Source organism: Bombina bombina, chromosome 1 (genome assembly GCF_027579735.1).
Source record: "Bombina bombina isolate aBomBom1 chromosome 1, aBomBom1.pri, whole genome shotgun sequence".
In the NCBI taxonomy this organism is placed as follows: domain Eukaryota; kingdom Metazoa; phylum Chordata; class Amphibia; order Anura; family Bombinatoridae; genus Bombina; species Bombina bombina.
Window position 1 is genome coordinate 955447647 of NC_069499.1, and position 21088 is coordinate 955468734.

At 42.1% G+C, this 21088-nt stretch overlaps 1 protein-coding gene across 1 annotated transcript in view; it reads right to left on the reverse strand.

Annotated features, from left to right (window-relative positions):
- Nucleotides 1-21088, reverse strand: part of LOC128661976 (piezo-type mechanosensitive ion channel component 2-like) — a 407133-nt gene that overhangs the window by 155102 nt on the left and 230943 nt on the right. The window lies entirely within an intron of this gene.

Here is a 21088-nt window from a genome sequence, read left to right on the forward strand (position 1 = left end):
ATATACATTTTATTTAAAACATATTATTTAAAAAGGTTTAAAAAGGATATGGTATATGGCAAAGTGTTTGACTGGGAAGGACTCAAATGTGTATACATGTATATGTGTATATATATATATATATATATATATATATATATATATATATATATAACAGAGTTAAAAACAATTTTTTTTGTTTTAGTTCATTTTAGTTCATGGTCGTGTTTGTTTCAAATGAATTTCATTAAACCTCTTCGTTTGAACTAAAATTTTCGTTTTGAGCTACAGTGCAGATTTTTGCATCTGTAATCAGCTATATTAGCTTTATTTTTGTCATTCTATGTAATTGTTATGCATTCTTTTATTTATACATCTAATTTTTGTGCACTGCATTTTTGGTAAAACTAAAAAAAATGTACTTAAATGTAAGTAATAAAATTAATAAAAAAATAAATAAAACAGAGAACTTTTTTTAACTATTAACTTAGGCCTAGATTTGGAGTTTGGCGGTAGAAGGGCTGTTAACGCTCCGCAGGCTTTTTTCTGGCCGCACCATAAATTTAACTCTGGTATCGAGAGTTCAAACAAATGCTGCGTTAGGCTCCAAAAAAGGAGCGTAGAGCATTTTTACCGCAAATGCAACTCTCGATACCAGAGTTGCTTACGGACGCGGCCAGCCTCAAAAACGTGCTCGTGCACGATTCTCCCATAGGAAACAATGGGGCTGTTTGAGCTGAAAAAAAACCTAACACCTGCAAAAAAGCTGCGTTCAGCTCCTAACGCAGCCCCATTGTTTCCTATGGGAAAACACTTCCTACGTCTGCACCTAACACTCTAACATGTACCCCGAGTCTAAACACCCCTACCCTTACACGTATTAACCCCTAATCTGCCGCCCCCGCTATCGCTGACCCCTGCATATTTTTTTTAACCCCTAATCTGCCTCTCCGTAAACCGCCGCAACCTACGTTATCGCTATGTACCCCTAATCTGCTGCCCCTAACACCGCCGACCCCTAGATTATATTTATTAACCCCTAATCTGCCCCCCACAACGTCGCCGACACCTGCCTACACTTATTAACCCCTAATCTGCCGAGCGGACCTGAGCGCTACTATAATAAAGTTATTAACCCCTAATCCGCCTCACTAACCCTATCATAAATAGTATTAACCCCTAATCTGCCCTCCCTAACATCGCCGACACCTAACTTCAATTATTAACCCCTAATCTGACGACCGGAGCTCACCGCTACTATAATAAATGGATTAACCCCTAAAGCTAAGTCTAACCCTAACACTAACACCCCCCTAAGTTAAATATAATTTAAATCTAACGAAATAAATTAACTCTTATTAAATAAATTATTCCTATTTAAAGCTAAATACTTACCTGTAAAATACATCCTAATATAGCTACAATATAAATTATAATTATATTGTAGCTATTTGGGCATTAATATTTATTTTACAGGCAACTTTGTAATTATTTTAACCAGGTACAATAGCTATTTAATAGTTACCTAGTTAAAATAATAACAAATTTACCTGTAAAATAAATCCTAACCTAAGATATAATTAAACCTAACACTACCCTATCAATAAATTAATTAAATAAACTACCTACAATTACCTACAATTAACCTAACACTACACTATCAATAAATTAATTAAACACAATTCCTACAAATAAATACAATTAAATAAACTAGCTAAAGTACAAAAAATAAAAAAGAACTAAGTTACAAAAAATAAAAAAATATTTACAAACATAAGAAAAATATTACAACAATTTTAAACTAATTACACCTACTCTAAGCCCCCTAATAAAATAACAAAGCCCCCCAAAATAAAAAATTCCCTACCCTATTCTAAATTAAAAAAGTTAAAAGCTCTTTTACCTTACCAGCCCTGAACAGGGCCCTTTGCGGGGCATGCCCCAAGAATTTCAGCTCTTTTGCCTGTAAAAAAAAACATACAATACCCCCCCCAACATTACAACCCACCACCCACATACCCCTAATCTAACCCAAACCCCCCTTAAATAAACCTAACACTAAGCCCCTGAAGATCTTCCTACCTTGTCTTCACCATCCAGGTTCACCGATCCGTCCTGAAGAGCTCCTCCGATGTCCTGATCCAAGCCCAAGCGGGGGGCTGAAGAGGTCCATGATCCGGTCAAAGTCTTCATCCAAGCGGGACAGAAGAGGATCTTCCATCCGATTGAAGTCTTCATCCAGGCGGCATCTTCTATGGTCTTCCATCCGGAGCGAAGCGGCATGATCCTGAAGACCTCCAGTGCGGAACATCCATCCGGCCCGACGACTGAACGACGAATGACTGTTCCTTTAAGGGACGTCATCCAAGATGGCGTCCCTCGAATTCCGATTGGCTGATAGGATTCTATCAGCCAATCGGAATTAAGGTAGGAATTTTCTGATTGGCTGATGGAATCAGCCAATCAGAATCAAGTTCAATCCGATTGGCTGATCCAATCAGCCAATCAGATTGAGCTCGCATTCTATTGGCTGTTCCGATCAGCCAATAGAATGCGAGCTCAATCTGATAGGCTGATTGGATCAGCCAATCGGATTGAACTTGATTCTGATTGGCTGATTCCATCAGCCAATCAGAAAATTCCTACCTTAATTCCGATTGGCTGATAGAATCCTATCAGCCAATCGGAAGTCGAGGGACGCCATCTTGGATGACGTCCCTTAAAGGAACAGTCATTCGTCGTTCAGTCGTCGGGCCGGATGGATGTTCCCCGCTGGAGGTCTTCAGGATCATGCCGCTTCGCTCCGGATGGAAGACCATAGAAGATGCCGCCTGGATGAAGACTTCAATCGGATGGAAGATCCTCTTCTGCCCCGCTTGGATGAAGACTTTGACCGGATCATGGACCTCTTCAGCCCCCCGCTTGGGCTTGGATCAGGACATCGGAGGAGCTCTTCAGGACGGATCGGTGAACCTGGATGGTGAAGACAAGGTAGGAAGATCTTCAGGGTCTTAGTGTTAGGTTTATTTAAGGGGGGTTTGGGTTAGATTAGGGGTATGTGGGTGGTGGGTTGTAATGTTGGGGGGGGTATTGTATGTTTTTTTTTACAGGCAAAAGAGCTGAAATTCTTGGGGCATGCCCCGCAAAGGGACCTGTTCAGGGCTGGTAAGGTAAAAGAGCTTTTAACTTTTTTAATTTAGAATAGGGTAGGGAATTTTTTATTTTGGGGGGCTTTGTTATTTTATTAGGGGGCTTAGAGTAGGTGTAATTAGTTTAAAATTGTTGTAATATTTTTCTTATGTTTGTAAATATTTTTTTATTTTTTGTAACTTAGTTCTTTTTTATTTTTTGTACTTTAGCTAGTTTATTTAATTGTATTTATTTGTAGGAATTGTGTTTAATTAATTTATTTATAGTGTAGTGTTAGGTTAATTGTAGGTAATTGTAGGTAGTTTATTTAATTAATTTATTGATAGGGTAGTGTTAGGTTTAATTATATCTTAGGTTAGGATTTATTTTACAGGTAAATTTGTTATTATTTTAACTAGGTAACTATTAAATAGCTATTGTACCTGGTTAAAATAATTACAAAGTTGCCTGTAAAATAAATATAAATCCTAAAATAGCTATAATATAATTATAATTTATATTGTAGCTATATTAGGATGTATTTTACAGGTAAGTATTTAGCTTTAAATAGGAATAATTTAATTAATAAGAGTTAATTTATTTCGTTAGATTTAAATTATATTTAAGTTAGGGGGGTGTTAGTGTTAGGGTTAGACTTAGCTTTAGGGGTTAATCCATTTATTATAGTAGCGGTGAGCTCCGGTCATCAGATTAGAGGTTAATAATTGAAGTTAGGTGTCGACGATGTTAGGGAGGGCAGATTAGGGGTTAATACTATTTATTATAGGGTTAGTGAGGCGGATTAGGGGTTAATACATTTATTATAGTAGCGCTCAGGTCCGCTCGGCAGATTAGGGGTTAATAAGTGTAGGCAGGTGTCGGCGACGTTGAGGGGGGCAGATTAGGGGTTAAAAAATTTTAATCGAGTGGCGGCGATGTGGGGGGAGCTCGGTTTAGGGGTACATAGGTAGTTTATGGGTGTTAGTGTACTTTAGAGCACAGTAGTTAAGAGCTTTATAAACCGGCGTTAGCCCAGAAAGCTCTTAACTCCTGCTATTTTCCGGCGGCTGGAGTTTTGTCGTTAGAGCTCTAACGCTCACTTCAGAAACGACTCTAAATACCGGCGTTGAAATAATCCCGATCCGATCAGGATGATTGTAGGCCCCTGCTATCGGCCGATTGGCTGCGAGTGAGCAGGGGGTGGCAATTCACAAGCATTTTACCAGAAATGCTTGCGCAATGTTAAATGCCGTGTTAGAATTAACGTGAATTAAACTGCTGCCATATAGTGCTGCAGACATGTGCACACCTGAAAAGCCGGTGTGCACATGCCTGCAGCACTATATGTCAGCAGTGCTGTAACAATGCTATACATTAGCAAGATCACTAGATAGTTAAAATAATTAAATTAGATATGTATGTAGATTACAGATAAATATATTAATAACACACGGTGCTGGTGTAGTCTTCTAATCTAATCTCTCTTTTTAAAGCAGACACTGCCAGACAGTGGCACAAGCATTATAGTATTATTATATAATATATTATATTAGCAATCTAAGCAACAAGCAATAGCAAACGGCTTTCAGTGCGTGGGCACAGTCACAAAGGCACTGCTAGCGCACTGCTACACACTGGTCTGAGGCTAAATGTGTTAGGCTGTAACTTAAAATTCCCTCTTTGACTTCAATCCCTCCCACTGTGAATGCTGAATGGCCAAAAAATGTCTTTTTAGGTTGGGAACTAGATTTCCATTTGGGATTAATGATAAACTGGAGTTTGCCTGTTTTCTTTAATAATAATCTTTCTTTTATCTGAGCTTTGATGTATTTCATCTATAATGATCTGCTGTAAAATAAGATGTAAGATATGTGTATATACATTGGTTTTAAAAAAGTGTGTGCGGGATTCTTTCAAAGTGGATGCCTTCCTAATGAAATGGGACACCGGTGAGAAATGTAATTACGAATATGCAGTGGTTTCACATATAAGTAGCAGAAATGGTGCTTAATTTGTCTATTATAAACCTTGCTTAAACAATGGGCTGTAATATCAAATTCCTAAGGTGGTAATGTCCTCCTTAAGTAGAAAGGAAGCAATCACCTGGGCATGAACAGGTGCTATAAAAGGAGGAGGTTCTAGTGAATCAGTTATGCCCTGACGAAGCCCCTGAGACACATTTTGATGTGGGGTGAAACGTATGTTGGTACTTGTGTGTTACCGCAGCACTGGTGACAGATGGTTATCATCAGTGTGTTTCTCTAAAGACGTATATGGGAATGTTTGAACATCAGAGCTCTACAGGTTACAGCAGCTGTTTGGGAAAACTACCCTTTACCTGTGTGACACCCTGCAGCGGTACGACTGCTTAGCAGTTCTTAGTGTTAAGGACTGTTACCTCCCTATGGTTTTGGAATATACATGCAGCAATGCATTTCGAGAGGAGCTGCCTGTCTATGGATACTTTACTTTTGGAGGAAGCATGTATGTTTTGAGTAAACTTACATGTAGCAGCCTGTAAGTAACAACTACTGTGGCCCGGACGACTCACGGACGAGTGAGTAATACCCTGCCACTCCCACACCATATGTCACTCCATCCAACCGTCATGGTCAGGGGGAGAGAGGAGCTGACGGATTGTTTGGTCGTACATGACCCAAGAGGTATACCTCCGGACAAGCTTGCAATCGGTAATATCTTGTGACTGAAATTTACTGACCTAGAGTGCAGCCATGTCTGTGGTCATTCTCTGTTCTCAGAGAACTTTAATACAGTGATACTTACTGATCTTTAATACAGTCGTGTTTACAGCTACTGTTTGATGTCAGACAAATTTATATGCAGTCTTCATAGCAGATGTCCGCTTGTATGTGAAGTACTTATTGTTTCTGTTCCCATTTGTCTTAATAGTGTTTTAATTTCATTGAGCTCTATGAGCCTAACCAGATGGAAGTGGTGTTTTTGATAATAAAAATGCATAGTTCTGGATGACTTCCGGTGGGCGGAGCTTCGGACTAGCAGCGTGGAAGAAGAACTCCGTTAGACCAGCTCTCAAAGTCTGTTAAAAACGCTGCTATCCACCTCTCCCACGCAGTTACCTTGTTGGGTACTTGATTGCCACGAATCCCAACTGGTGTTAGAGCGTGAAGGTCCGGTTATCGCCCTTGCCCCTGAGAAGCATCATACATTGTGCTTTTGGGCACCATATTGGAAACAGGGCCTCCTCGCCCGTGCTGTTGCAGTGCCCCTCACAAAACTGACGAGACTCAAGCTGCAGGCTGGTTGCCTCTGTGACTACTGCTCCAACTTCACGGATCCCGGAGCAGATGGGGTGAGTCGGCACGAAGTGTGCACACAACCTAAGGACTGTGTAGGCCTCTGTGCATAACGGCCATATCACATCAGCAGCACAGCGGGCCCCTGAGGGAGTGAGGGACATCGGGACACGGACATAGTTAGAGGCCCACACCTTGGGCACCGTACCAGAGGGTCTGGGGGTTGTTAGATGGACGCCGCACAAGAAGTTATAGCGGTAACACCAAATGCATGCAGAGTAAGCAATCCAGCCAGTTCACTTGCAGAACCACGCACACCACTCTCATACAGCAAACTTGTGAGGAGAGAGTGCATAAACAGAACCAAAATACGCTTTGCTAAACCCCCAATTTCCTCTGAACAAGTTTATGTATTGTTGCACAGCCTATAACTAGAGGGCCAACACTGACATAGGTGACTTCCACCTTATTAAATCTATTTGCTTCTTTGCTGGGGCATGTGGAGGTGGGGGCCCTCATGAAGACTAGCAGAAATAGACATATAAACCCACGGGGACCTTTTCTAGACACCTGTAACTTTTGCGGCTGTACACCCTTGCTAAAATCAGCAACTTGTCTCACATATGAGGGTAGATCAATATTTTACAGTCATTCCTAATACACTGACAGGAAAGATGGCCTCTAGGAGCAAGCAAACAGAAAAAAAGCGGCCTGCAGTGGAGGCACATGTTGAGGCCCCGTCCTCCCCTAAATCATCAGACACAGTAGTTGCCGACTCTACTATGTTGCTTCAGGAAGTTAAATCTTTCTTCCTACCGAAGATGGAATCTCTTCAGGCGGGGGGTGGACACCCTTACTACCGAGGTACGTCAATTCTCCACAAGAATTACTCACGCAGAACAATGCATATCTGATGTTGAGGATAGGCAAAACTCAGCCTCCGCCACCCTACGACAGCTTCAACATCAAAATCAAAAACTACTAGACAAGGTAGACGACCTCGAAAACCGCAGCAGGTGGAACAACCTCTGTGTTGTGGGGGTTCCAGAAACACTTAAAAGTAAAGATCTTCTAGAGTTCACAGCACTGACACTTCCTAAACTGTTAAAAATGAATCCGGACCATCTACCCTTGGATTTGGAAAGGGCTCACCATATTAGCCTAGATAATGGCCTTGAAACAGCTAATTCCAGACCACGCCAGGTTATATTTAAGTGCCTCAACTACCATGAAAAGCTTGCCTTGCTGCATGCATATAGAGCGCACTCAGGGGACCTTGTCTTCGAAGGGAAGAAAATTCTGGTCTCTCAGGACTTCTCAGCAGAGGTAACCAAGTTATGCAAGGACTTTGCTCCTCTGTGTTCCCGCCTATATAAAGAGGGAAGACGGGCTGCGTTGTTGTATGCAGCCAAACTTAGGCTACAAACACCCTCAAGAGCTATACTCTTTCGCACTCCCAAGGACTTGCAAATTTACTTGGACTCGGAAGGTCAGAACAGTGCTGGGTGATCGAAGAGAGACAACACTGACCCTACTTCCACCAAATTAAGGAGAGATTAATGTCTAAGGGACTTTATCATAATAGGGATGTCCTTATATCCCTATATTGGACTTCCCATATATTCCTAATGAATGTGTGTGGCTCAAGAAGCCGCTTGATCCCTGAATCTCCAAGATGTGTGTCCTCTCCTGGCCTTTGATGCCGGGGTGGGGAGGGGCAGGGGGGGGGAAAGTTGTTGCCCCCTTTATCTATGCACTCTCTACTGTTGATATTGTGTACGAATTTGAATGTCATCTTAACTCACCTTATAGTATATTTAATGGCCAGGGTTCTGGGTCCCATTGCTGATTTAGATTTTCCCCTTCTTATAGACAGACTTGGGGATAGGGATTATGTTTCCCTCGAAACTAAGCCGAAATACCCACTGATCTCTACCTTGGGGCCACTTATAGGACTAGTGAACCCTTTAGAAATGATTTTTTGTACCATGTTACTGTCTTTGTTTTTTTGCTTTGCAGGATGAATGCCTTTCCTCGGCATGACAGCCTCAGGCTTCAGAGGGCCATCACTTTAGCACGCCTGCATTCGTTGTGAGTACTTAGACACAATAAGCCTTATCAATACCAATTACAAAAAGACCATACACAACTTACTCGATTACTCATTTAATACTACTTTAGCCTCCCCATCTGGTACAAATTATTGTACACCTTACACTCCTCCACAAACACTTAGTACCCTCAGAGATAAATGCCTGGCAGCCTTTGAACTATGGCATTGAGATGTAATATTGTCTCATAGAATGTTGGTGGTATCACCTCCCCCCGCAAAACGTAGTAAAATTTTGCATTATTTGAATTCTGTGCACGCAGACATAGCCCTACTTCAGGAGACCCATTTGACCCTAGAGCAGCATGCCAAGTGAAAGATTAGATGGGTGGGACATGTTCTCAATACCCCGACAGAGGGTAGAAAGTAGGAAGTAGCGATACTAGTCAGAAATGGAATGCCCATCTCATTCACAGACACATATACTGACACAAAAGGCCGATGCATAATCACCAACCTCTATACAGCATCCAAAACATACCTACTTTGTAATGTGTACGGCCCGAACATCTTTACCCCCAAATTTTGGCAGCACTTACAGACATGTACTGCTAAACGTAGTGAATTTCCAATCATTATTGGTGGAGATTTTAACATGGCACAATTGTTTCCGCTTGACAGATTCCTAGAACCAACATGACTCCAAGCTCCACGTGCCTGCTCACAAAGGCAAAAAAGAGAGATCAAATTAGCTTTAGAGTTTAGAGAGGGTTTGGGGCTGGTTGATCTTTGGAGATTACGTAATCCAAGTTGCATCACACCCTATCCAGGATAGACTTTTTTCACACCTCCACAAGTCTTACACCCATTATACCATCAACTAAATTACACCCTATTACTATCTCAGACCATGCTCCTATTTTAATTATGTTAGACTGCAACCTCAATGACCCTAAACACAAGATGTGGAGGTTATCTTATTTATATAATAAGGTGGATTTTCGCCAGCACGTACGCTCCTTTTGGATAGACTAAATCACAGATAATGCACAGCACCGTGACAATCTGGATGTAATGCTTGTGGGATACTCCTCTATTAGACCGAACTCGGCCAGTAGTCTTATTATCCCGGAGTCGAGCCGGAATGATAGGGAATATCCCAGAGCAGAGAAAGTTAGTAAAATGAGGAAGGCGGCACTCACCACAGGCAGGACAGTCCCCAGCGGCAACGACAGAGCAGTCCAAGGACAAACCACTAGAATGTTCAGGCAGGCAGGGTTTGGCAACAGCAAAGCAGTCCAAGGGCACACCACTAGAATGGTCAGGCAGGCAGGATTTGACAACAGTAGAACAGTCCAAGGGCACACCACTAGAATGGTCAGGTAGGCAGGGTTCAGCAACAAAGAGGCAATCCAGAACAACAGGGGTTAATAAGCAGAGAAGTCAGACACGCAGGGTTCAGCAGCAGTATATCAGTCCAGCAATTTAGGGTTTAAACAGGCAGAGTAGTCAGACAGGCAGAGTTCAGCAGCAGAATATCAATCCAGCAATTTAGGGGTTAAACAGGCAGAGTAGTCAGACAGGCAGGATTCAAACACATTAAGGCAATACTGAAGTAATGATCTATCACACCAAGGAGCACACAAAGTAACACCTATACTTCGGCAGTGATAGATCACTATTGAGGGACTTACATAGGCACAGGATTCACGCCAAAGGAATCCAGACTGGCATCTGAGAGAGAGGAGCGTGCAATGATGACATCAGCGCCACACGCATACGGACCCGACACAGCTCCTGGCAATGAGCAGGGAAGGATACGCCGCACCCCTATCAACGGCTAGAGCGGTGCGGCGTGACATAGCCCCCTTCTCAAGGGTTCCCTCTGGGAACCAGAGCCGGCCTCAAAGGATGAGCAGCATGGAATCTGGAGACCAAAGATGGAGCATGCACATCACGGGCAGGAACCCAGGAATGATCTGCCACAGAGTAACCCTTCCAGTGTATCAGATACTGCAGTTGTCTGTGCCTGTATCTAGAGTCCAGGATCTTAGCTACCTCATATTTAGGGTCACCATGGACTAGGAGCAGAGGAGGAGGAGCTCGGAGCCAGGTATATCTATTCTTGATATAAGGCTTGAGTAGTGAGATGTGGAAGACTGGGTGTATGCGCAGGGTTTCGGGTAAGTCCACTTTGTAGGCAACAGGAGACAGTCTTTTCAGGACGTTGTAAAGAACAATAAACCTAGGCCCCAATTTGTTACAGTGTTGACGTAGACGAATATGTCGAGTAGAGACCCAAACACGTTCACCCACTGGAATGGCACGTACAGAAGCTCTATGACGATCAGCAAACTTTTTATATCTAGAGACAGCTAAGCGTAGCTGAGAGCGAATATGTTGCCAATGAGTGGTGAGTCCAGTGACATGTTGGTCTGCATCAGGAAACCCAGTGGATTGAGCAGAGAGAGGGAAGACACAAGGTTGATACCCTGCTGCAGCTTTAAATGGAGAACATTTAAGAGAAGAGTGCCAATGTTTCTTGCCAGCTCAGCTAGGGGTAACAACTCAGACGAGTTGGTATGGCAAGCGTTGACAAAGGCTCTAAGGTAGGCTTCAAGATCCTGGTTTACTCTCTCAGTTAGTCCATTGGTCTGAGGATGGTAGCTAGAAGACAAGGAAACAGTGGTTCCAATTAAGTTACAAAAGGCTCTCCAAAAGGTAGAGATGAACAGTATAAACAGTATTCACAGGAATGCCATTAAGTCATACCACATGCAAGAGAAAAAGAGATGATAATTCTTGGGCAGAAGGCAGTTTGGTTAGGGGTACAAAATGAGCCAGTCTGGAAAAGCAATCCACCACAACCCAGATGACTGTATGGGGGTCAGAAGGAGCAAGGTCCACAACGAAGTACATTGTTATGTGTGTCCATGGTTGTTTGGGAATGGACAATGGTTGGATCAAGCCAGGAGGCAAGGATCGGGGAATTTTGTTGGCAGCACAAGTTGTGCAGGCTTTCACAAAATCCTGAGCGTCAGACTTCATAGTAGGCCACTATACGTGTTGCAAAAGACGCTTAAGATCATAGTTAAACCAGGATGTCCTGAGAGTTTACTATCACGAGCCCAGGATAGCACAGGGGTGCGTAGGTTCAGAGGTACAAAGAGGATATCAGAGGCCACGGGGTCTCCAGGAGGTTTACTAGACTGGGCACGTTGCAATCTTTGCAGAAGGGTGGTATTTAGTTGAGCAACCACACAGGAGGGAGGTATGATGTGTTCAATAGGAGCTTCAGAGGAGTCACTTGAGTGAGGGAACTGACGGGAAAGGGCGTCTGCCTTCTTGTTCTTAGTCCCAGAAAGATAAGAGACCTCAAAGTTAAAACAGGAAAAGAACAAGGCCCACCTGGCCTGTCGAGGATTGAGTCGATGAGCAGTCTCTAGGTAAGTCAAATTCGTGTGGTCAGTGAGAATCTGAATGGGATTGGCGGTGCCCTCTAACCAATGACGCTATTCAGTCAAAGCCATTTTAATGGCTAAGAGTTCATAATTACCCACATAGTAGTTCCTCTCAGCAAGAGTAAAGCGTTTAGAGAAAAAGGCTACAGGGTGTGACTTGGAAGTCAAAGGATCCATTTGGGTAAGAACTGCTCCAGCCCCTATCTCTGAGGCATCAACCTCTAAAGTGAACTGTAGGTCAGGATTAGGATGGCGGAGCACAGGAGCTGAACAGAAAGCCTTTTTCAGACAAGAGAAGGCATTTATGGCTCCGGGAGGCCAGTGTTTACAGTCTTTATTTCATTTTGTCAATTCAGTGAGAGGAGCAACTGTTTAAGAAAAGTTCTTTATAAACTTGCAGTAATTGGAGAACCCCAAGAACCTCTGTAATTCCTTCAAAGAAGTAGGTTGAGGCCATTCTAGAACTGCGGTGAGTCTAGCAGGATCCATGGCAAAACCCTCCTTTGAGATGACATAACCAAGGAATTGGATTTAAACTTGATCAAACTCACATTTTTCTAGCTTGGCTACTAAAGAATTGTCTCTGAGACGTAGAAGCACCTGTCTCACGTGTCTATGATGCTCCTCTAAAGTGGAAGAGAAAACAAGGATATCATCCAGATAGATGATGACAGTGCGGTTGAGGAGGTCATGGAAGACATCGTTGACAAATGCCTGGAAGACTGCAGGGGTATTACACAGCCCAAAGGGCATTACAAGGTATTCGTAATGCCCAGATCTTGTGTTGAAGGCAGTCTTCCATTCGTGGTCTGGAAAGATGCGAATCAGATTGTATGCCCCACGTAAGTCCAATTTGGTGAAAAAGCGAGCATCCTGGAGTGAGTCATACAGTTCGGTGATCAATGGTATGGGATAGCGATTCTTGATGGTTATGTTGTTCAAGGTCCTGTAGTCGATGCAGGGTCTGATACCACCATCCTTTTTACTGACAAAAAAGAAGCCTGCCCCAGCAGGAGAGGAGGAGGGGCAAATTAAACCTTTAGCTAGGTTCTCTTAGATGTACTCCTCCATGGATTTTGTTTCAGCCTTGGAGAGTGGATAAGTCCTCCCTTTAGGAAGTTGGGCTCCGGGAAAGAGGTTGATCTTGCAGTCATAAGGATGGTGGGGTGGCAGCACGTCGGCTGCTTTTTTCTCAAACACACCCGCAAAGTCTGCGTATACTGAAAGAAGGTTTGAAGGAGTCTGTATACTGGCTATGGGAATGCGGAGCAGAGGGGTAACTTTAGCAAGGCAGGAGTGGAAACAAGAGGCACCCCAGGAGGCCAGTTGTCCCTCAGCCCAGTTGAACTGTGGATTGTGTACCCAAAGCCAAGGAACACCAAGGACGACAGGCTGTGCTGGGGAATGAATGACCTCAAACCGCAGCTGTTCAGTATGAATGACTCCCACAGTCAGGGTCAGGGGTGCTGACTCAAAATGGATCAAGCCTGAACCAAGCAGGTGCCATCCAGAGTAGTTATTTTGAGACAATATCTTTTCTGCAAAACTGTGATCCAGAAAATTTCCAGCTGCCCCTGAATCAATGAAGGCTTGAGTGTGGACAGTATTCTGAAGGAAGGTAAGGGTTACAGGTACCAGGATCCGAGAGGAGTCAGGGGATTTAGTAGAGATCATGCTTAGAGGTACCTCTGTTCTCTAAGCATTGGCTTTTCCCGGGAGGTAGATCCACAATTAAAGCATAATCTCAGTCTCCTTCTTCTCTGTCTTTCAGACTCTGAAGGTTTGAAGCAGGAGAGATCCATAGGTTCCTCCACTGAGGTAACTGGAGCTGCTGAAGGGGTAGAGGATACTGCTGAAACCGGATGAAGAGGAGGATGGGAGGGAAGGACCCTCCTTTTTCTGTCTCTCTCGGATTGTCTCTCCTGAAATCGAGAGTCCAGACTGATACAAAGCATTATAAAGTCATCCAAAGAAGAAAGAACATCACGATAAGTGAGTTCATCTTTGATGCGTTCATGCAGACCCTTCCTAAAGGCTGCCTTGAGAGCACTGCCATCCCAAGTGGTTTTAAGTGCCAAGGTGTGAAACTCAATGGCGAATTGTGCCACAGTTCTATTGCCCTGGCAGAGATACAGGAAAGAAATATTCTGCAGCAGAGGTGCGGCCAGAAGTTCCAAACACAGAAGATAAAGCAGAAATGAAATCATCAGCATCATGCAGGAGTGGAGCGTTCTGTTCCAAAAGGGGAGAAACCCAGACTAGGGCCTTGTCTTTCAGTAAGGAACTGATAAAGGTGACCCTTGACTGGTGAGACTGAAAGGTGTGAGGATCATTGCGGAAGTGCAGCCTGCATTGGTTAAGAAAGCCTCTGTAATCAGTAGTACCTTCATACTTGTCAGGCAAAGGTATCCAGGGTATACTTCCAGAAGCAGAGGAAGAAGTCACAGTACCAGGAGTAGGTGAAACAACAGGAGTGGTATTCCTCACTGTAACTAGTAAGGAGAGTTGAGCGGTAATAGCCTCTAGTTTGGAATCCATATTCTACAACTGTGTGGTATGGGTTCCCAACATCTGTCCCTGAAGATAAACAGCTTGTGCCACCTCCTCTGGCTCCAGGGCCCAAGTATAATGTAATGCTCGTGGGATACTCCTCTATCAGACCGAACTCGGCCAGTAGTCTTGTTATCTCGGCATCAAGCCGGAATGATAGGGAATATCCCAGAGCAGAGAAAGTTAGTAAGATGAGGAAGGTGGCACTCACCACAGGCAGGACAGTCCCCAGCGGCAACGGCAGAGCAGTCCAAGGACAAACCACTAGAATGGTCAGGCAGGCAGGGTTTGGCAACATCAAAGCAGCCCAAGGGCACACCACTAGAATGGTCAGACAGGCAGTCAGGCAGGATTTGACAACAGTAGAGAAGTCCAAGGGCACACCACTAGAATGGTTAGGCAGGCAGGGTTCGGCAACAAAGAGGCAATCCAGAACAACAGGAGTTAATAAGCAGAGTAGTCAGACAGGGAGGGTTCAGCAGCAGTATATTATTCCAGCAATTTAGCGGTTAAACAGGCAGAGTAGTCAGACAGGCAGAGTTCAGCAGCAGTATATCAATCCAGCAATTTAGCGGTTAAACAGTCAGAGTAGTCAGACAGGCAGGGTTCAAACACATTAAGGCAATACTGAAGTAACGATCTATCACACCAAGGAGCACACAAAGTAACACCTATACTTGGGCAGTGATAGATCGCTATTGAGGGACTTACTTAGGTGCAGGATTCATGCCACAGGAATCCAGACCGGCATCTGAGAGAGAGGAGCATGCGATGATGACGTCAGTGCCGCACTCATCCGGACCCGACACAGCCCCTGGCAACGAGCAGGGAAGGAGACGCTGCGCCCCTAGCAACGGCTAAAGTGCTGCGGCCTGACACTGGATTTATTTTGGCATGTTTCCAAAGTCGTCCTAATAGGTAAGATTACAGCGTACACTGCGTATATTAACACCGCAGCCAAAAAAATTACCAACCAAATGTTAAAAAACCTCACAGAAGCTTAGAACACATACTTACGTTCTCCTACACATCAAAACCGACAACTATACTGTACTATAGACTAAAACAGGAGAGAGACACTCACATACAGATAGTAGACCACGCATATGCAGTTCACCAGCAGGGTAAATTCTATAGATATGGCAATAAGGCTGGTAAACTTATGGCAAATATGGTTAGAATTGCTACACCTAAATCAAATATACCAGCATTACCGAACTCTCTATACAGATACGCCTACAATCACAAAAGAATTTGTATCCTTCTAAACGAAGCTATACGCTAAGCAACAGATCACAGAGACTGACAAACTACTTTTTTGGAATAACATAACTATTCCAAAATTGACACAAGAGCAGCCGTATTTCCTCAACGCTCCTATACAAATCCAGGAAGTAATCAATGCCATTAAGCACACCAAATTTGGAAAAGCGGCGGGTCCGGACAGCCTCCCCATTGAGCAATACTGAATACTGAATACTTATCGGGAAGTTCAAAACCTGACCCTAGGTTTACAGATGCAAACATCTGTATCATACCTAAGCCAGATAGGGATCCCACTCTGCCCTCATCTAACAGGCTGATTTCACTACTGAACAGTGACTACAAGTTATTCACTAACATTTTGGCAGATAGGCTGGCAGTAGTTCTTCCATCCTTAGTGCATTCAGATCAGACAGGGTTTGTCAGACAAGTAACTAACTTGAGGAAAACATTAGCAGTTATCTCACGTTACCATCAAGCACAAGGCAACCCCCCCCCCTGACACCCATCTCCCAGATGCATGTCTACTCTCTGTGGATGCCGAAAAGGCATTTGACAGGGTGCAGTAGGATCACCTGTATACCTCCCTGACAAATTTAACCATAACTGGACACTTCTTTAAAGCGATCCAGCAGTTATACGATACACCATCAGCCTCCTTAATCATCAATGGAGGTCTGTCTCCCCCTTTCAGACTTAAGAGAGGAACGAGGCAGGGCTGCCTGTTATCTCCGTTATTATTCGATCTAGCCATTGAGCCATTGGCGTGTTACATGCGACAACAATGTGCGGGTTTGCAGATTAATGGGCATCTCTTACATCTCTCAATATTATGATAAGGTTTGGTAATTTTACAGGGTATACAATCAATGTCGATAAGTCGGAGGTAACCTGGCTACGGAACACAAATAATGCCTCTCTCAGCAACACCAATCTTAAAATCATGGCAGGTTCTTTCAAATATCTAGGCATCCAATTACATACCAACCCCACACGTATTTATCACCTTTACATTCCGAAAACTATAAACAACATACAAAGTCTCATACAGGGATGGCGGGGCCTTCCGCTTTCCCTCCATGGCAGGATTTACCTTTTGAAAATGATTCTGTATCCTTTACAAATGCTCCCTTTCCTACTCCACAACAAAGACTCACAAACACTCACTGCCACTTTAACCTCCTTTGTATGGAACCAAAAGAAACATAGGATAAACAAGACTAAATTAGCCATGCCGTCACATGCAGGAGGTCTCAAATTCCCAAATATTAAATGGTACAACTGGGCAATGCTAGCTAAGATAGTACTAGATTGGCTAGCCGGCTCTGACTACTTTAGCCCCACAATAGAATCAGTTATTGTAGCACCGATACATCTAGCTTACCTCCCTCATGCTAAACTATCTAGTCTCCCCAAACATATCTCTCAAAATATTCTATTCAGAGACCCAATACGAGCATGGCACAAATTGTGTGGATTCTGGGGTGTTGACTGTCAGGTTTCTAAATATCTACCCATACAGGAGAACCCTAAATTAATTCCTGGCTATAATACACAGCCCTTCCAGGAGTGGAGGGCATGTGGGTTGACGTCTATTGCCCAACTGATTAATCCAACAACACTTCAGATTCTCCCCTTTTGCACCCTCAGGGAAGCCTACAACATACCTCCCAATACCATGTTTGCATATTTCCAATGCAGGCATTATGTTCAGGCTCTCGTTTTGGCCAAACTACTCAAAACAGCTACCTCCAACATAGACAAACACTATCGTATAACTAAATAGGGATCGCACTCCATCACACATACCTATAACATGATCATTGCTCATCTAATGACGAACTATACACGCTAAATAGAGGGTTATCATTTTGTCCAAGGAAGGACTGTGACTTTTTTTCAATTAAACAAAGATCTATACAGGTTTTTCAGAAATTTAAGACTGAAGAGCTTTATGTTTAATCCGGCGACGTTTATTAATTTAGTTAAAAACGATGTAGTTAAATTACAGGAGAAAGTCACTAAAATTGCAGAAGGGATTTAACATCATGCAGAGGAAATGTTAATAAAAATAAGAGTAAGCATTTAAAAGGTAACTTTTCTTTTAATGATGTGGCTGCTGTGAAATCTTTAAAATCAAGGAATGATATCATTTTGAAGAAAGCAGACAAGGGTGGGGCTATTGTGGCTTTAGATAAAAGCTATTATATTGAAGAAATTAAACAACACTAAATGTACCACAAGTATACAAAAAGTTGCCTCACAACCCTGTGTTCTCTATTCAAAAAGAATTGAAAAATATTTGTCTAAAGGCATTTAATTATGGTCTAATTGATAAGGATTTGTATAATTTTTTATTTATTTAACATCCATGTACTCCGGTGTTATACACCTTACCAAAAATTCATAAGAATTTATGTGCCCCCCCTGGACGCCCAATTGTTGCAAGCACCAATTCGGTTTTGACTAATGTGTCAATTTTTCTGGATAGGATTTTGAGACCTTTTGTAGAAGTATCTAGTTCATTTATAAAGGATACTAGGGATTATCTAAGAAAGGTTGACACATTGGGATTAGAAACAGAGAAGTTTTTATTATTCAGTTTAGATGTTGAGAGTTTATACACCTCAATTACCCATGAAAGTGGGATGGGGCTGTAGAAACAGTATTGGATACCAATGAGAATTACTCTAAAGCTCAAATACACTTTTTATTACAGCTCCTAGAACTGATTCTATAGTGTAATTATTTTCTGTTTGAAGATGATTATTTTTTGCAGGTACAGTGCACTGCTATGGGGTCCAACGTCGCCCCAAATTATGCAAATATATTTATGAATGTTTTCGACGAAAAATTTGTTTTCACCAATCCTGGATTTCATCGGTATGGCGCCTGTTGGTGGTGCTATATCGATGATATCTTTGGTATTTGGTGGGGCGACGTTGGATCCCTATTGGCATTTGTGACTGAATTGAATGGAGCCACTAGGCATATTAATTTTAAGTTGACATGGAGTGAAAGTGATATTACATTCCTTGATACTAAAGTGATCAAAAGAGGAAGGGAATTAAAGGTTGACTTATTTAGGAAAGATACAGATAAAAATAGAGGATATCCGCCTGCAGTAATTGATAAGGAAATTAAACATGCCCTATCTGTCTCTAGAGAAACGTTACTGAGGCCTGTGAATAAGAATAATAAAAAAGAGGAGCGCTTAATGTTTGTTTCGGAATTTAATTCACAATCAGAGCAGATCCAACGTATTATCAAGAAACATTGGACAGTTCTATCGAACTGTAATCCAGAAATTAAGGAGTTCCAAGCTCTCCCTATGCCTGCTTATAAACAAGGTTGGAATTTGAAACAACAATTAGTTAAAGCAGATGTAGGTTCTAATATAAAATCTAAACAACACTATATTACTTGTAAAAACAAAGGATGTTATCCTTGTCTTAACTGTTCATGTTGTAATAACATGATTAAAGGCCCAGTCTTTTTTCACCCTATTACAAGGAAAATTTTTAAAATTAAAGGTTATCATACATGTTATACATCATTTGTTATTTATCTAATTAAATGTCCATGTGGGCGGAGTTATGTAGAAGAGACAACAAGGGTAATTAAAGACAGGATAATAGAGCATAAAAGTAACATTAGGACTAGGAACATTAAAGCCCCTGTAGCTCATCATTTTATAGAAATGGGCCATTCAATTAATCAACTAAGGTTCCAAATAATTGAAAAAGTACTGATGCCACGAAGGTTGGGGGATAGAGAACTACTGTTAAAACAACGTGAGTGTTTTTGGATCTGGAAATTAGGAACAATGGAACCCAATGGGTTAAATAGAGATTTAGACATGTTTGTATTCTTATAAAAGGCATTTGATGATAAACAAAATGGATGAGATGTAATTATGCTATTTTCCTTGATTAGGTTCAATTACTGCTATTGAAATCTGTTTAAATAAGTAGAAGGTTTTCAAATTAGATTAAGGTTCTATTTTTCTATATGTTTTTAATTGTATTTAATAGGTGTTTCCATTTAAGAATGTAGATAAAGAGTTAATATTTTTCTTGCACTGTAGTGCCACCTAGTGATAAGTATAAATAGAATCATTTCATTATGGTGTGTAGCATGATTAAGGTAGTTATACTGAAACATCGCTGCTGTTTTGTTGTGTAAATACAATAAATATATGTTGCTGCTACTCATGGTGGATTTCTTTGATGGACTTTGAGAGTTAAGTGGGTTTCTGGAGTAGCGTGCAGGGACCGGTGTGTGCTGGATTGACCTGTTTGCTTTTCGTTGCTCATCTTGAGCAGCCGATAATGCAAACGATACATTCTGGGTGGCAGGAGATGAGAGATAGCTCAGTTATTCCACAGGAAGTCACCTCAAGCTTCTCGCGAGTTTTGGGGGCTACACTCTCCACCTATTTGAGGGAATCTCACGTTAAGTTAATTCACCAAGCATACATGCTGCCGAAATTGAGAGCTAAATGGGTTCCCCAGGCATCGAATAAATGTAATAAATGCTCAGCTCCATCTCCTGGTCTGAAACACCTGATGTGGGATTGCCCTAAGTTAAAAATATTGTGGAATAAAATAATGTTTTGGCTTCAGAAAGTACTACATAGAAATGTAACTCTCACAGCTTCTAGCATTATATTCTTGTATGTTGCCCATGACACACCAAGACATCAAAAAATCCTACATTCAGTGATCCTACTGACGAGGAAGCTGATCCTACAATATTGGGTCTCTCCTAAAGCTCCCCCCTTTAAGAAACTAACAAATGCATTACAGGCTCAATTACTTATAGAACAAGCAGACGTTCAAGGGGATCTTGATAAGAGAATCAAAACATTTGTCCACAAATGGGAACCATATTTATTGTATATCCCCCCCGCTAAGACACAAGATCTTACATCTATTTCAGAACTCATTGTTAATTCTAGCTGAGAACTTGTGTGGTAGATGGTGCCCCCCTGTATAGCCACATGCTTGGTTTCTGTTTGTTTGTGAACTTTGGTTCTAGTATGGGTTATATCTACATAGAGTACTGATAGGATGAGTCGTATATATTCTGCTGGAAGCATAGATGCAAAATGCGAGAGGGCACGATTCCGGCCTCAATTAGAGCCACCTACTGTGATTTATTTAATTATAAATTTATACGTTTAGTTTTCCACATGTGCTATGTCTTGGAGCCTGAGTTGTTGCCACAACACAGGTAGCTGACAAAATGATATATGTACCACCCTTTGATGAATAGGGTTAAATCGAAGTTGCATAGCAAGAAGGGGCAAGGCTTCATCTCTAGTTAGACCAAGTTAGTTTAAATGTGAATACTTGTTATTTGTTTGTTATTATTTGTTT